The following is a 1,733-nucleotide window of genomic DNA, read 5'->3' as shown; positions in this document are numbered from 1 at the left end:
TTTCTATGTGTCAGTAGGTGATTATGTGTGTGTGCGTGTGTCTGTATGAATGTGTGTGTGCGTGAGCGATTGCGTGCTGATTTCTGTCAGTGCGTGTCTTGCGTGGGTTTGCATACGTGTGTGTGTGTGTGTGTGTGTGTGTGTGTGTGTGTGTGTCTGTGTGTGTGTGTGTGTGCGTAGGGAAAAGTATGTGCATATTTATCTGTACACTCATGTGTCCGTCTATATGAGCTCTGTGTGTGTGTGTATGTCTGTGTGTGTGTGTGTGTGTGTGTGTATGTTTCTGTGTATGTGTGTGTGTGTGTGTGTGTGTGTGTGTGTGTGTAGACGCAGACGTGGCTGTGTCGTAAGTAGCTTGCTTACTAACTACATGGTTCCGGGTTCAGTCCCACTGCGTGCCACCTTTTATTATAGCCTCGGGCCGACCAAAGCCTTGTGAGTGGATTTGGTAGACGGAAACTGAAAGAAGCCCTCGTATATATATATATATATATATATATATATATATATATATATATATATATGCGTTTGTGTGTGTGTGTGTTTGTCTGTTTGTCCGCCCATTCATCGCTTGACAACTGATGCTGGTATGTTTACGTTCCCGTAACTTAGCAGTTCGACAGAACGGAGCGATAGAATAAGTAGTACGCTTACAAAGAATAAGTCTTGGGGTCGATTTGTTCGACCAAAGGCGGTGCTCCAGCATGGCCGCAGTCAAGTGACTGAAACAAATAAAAGAATAAAAGAAAAGAATACATATATATACTTACATACATCCATGCAAAGCTATATATATATTTTTTTTTTTTTTTCATAATATATATATGTGTGTGTGTGTGTGTGTGTGTGTGTGTGTGTGTGTGTGTGTGTGTGTGTGTGCGTGTGTGTGTAGGTGTGTATGTATATATTTGTATATGTGTATGCGTTTATTTGTATGTCTTTATGCGCTGTTCGCGTGTGTTTGTGTATTTGAATAAGTTCGCTTGTGTTTACACGTGTGATGTTGTGTGTGTGTGTGTGTGTGTGTGTGAGCGCGAGCGAGCGCGTGCGAGCGCGTGCGCGTTTGCTTGTTTTTGTGTGTGTATGCGGAGAGAAAGAAAGACAGAGAGACAGAAAGACACAGAGAGAAGGAAAGAGACAGACAGACAGACAGACAGACAGAGCGAGATGTTCTTAATTACAGACTAAAAGCATTGTTATTCGCATTGGTACGTGTATGTTAGTTATTCTTGTATGCATGTGTGTGTGTGTGTGTGTGTGTGCTTCCGTGTATTGTACGTGTGTCTGTTACTGTGAGTATAGAGTGCTACTGCACATATGTACGTGGTTGTGCGTATGTGTGCATGAGCGTTTCAGCATGTGCAACTGTACGTTCGAGGAAGTGCAGACGAGAGTGAATCGAAAAGTGATGCAAATAAAAATTGCATTACTTTCTAACTCAGCCTCGAAAATTCGCGTTCGCGTCGTATGTACGAGAAAGAGTGCTGAAAAGTTCCTGGCTTAGAGTAAAAGAAAATAGAGGAGGAAGATCAGTTAATTATGGTTTTATTCAACATACTCCCCTCTCAGATTCACACACATATTGCAGCGGCCCTTCAGTTTTTTCTAAATCCTGAAAAAGAACTCGGAAGACTAGACCCGCCATCAAGGCCTTTTAAAAGCCAAGAACTTTTCTGCACACCCCGCATATATATAAACAGGGTGTCCACAAGGTCTGGGTACATGGAGTAAAT

The sequence above is a fragment of the Octopus bimaculoides genome, chromosome 19 (assembly GCF_046866305.1).
Source record: "Octopus bimaculoides isolate indiv1 chromosome 19, ASM4686630v1, whole genome shotgun sequence".
In the NCBI taxonomy this organism is placed as follows: Eukaryota; Metazoa; Mollusca; class Cephalopoda; order Octopoda; family Octopodidae; genus Octopus; species Octopus bimaculoides.
The sequence above is the reverse complement of the archived record's forward strand: the minus strand, read 5'-3'. Positions refer to the sequence as shown.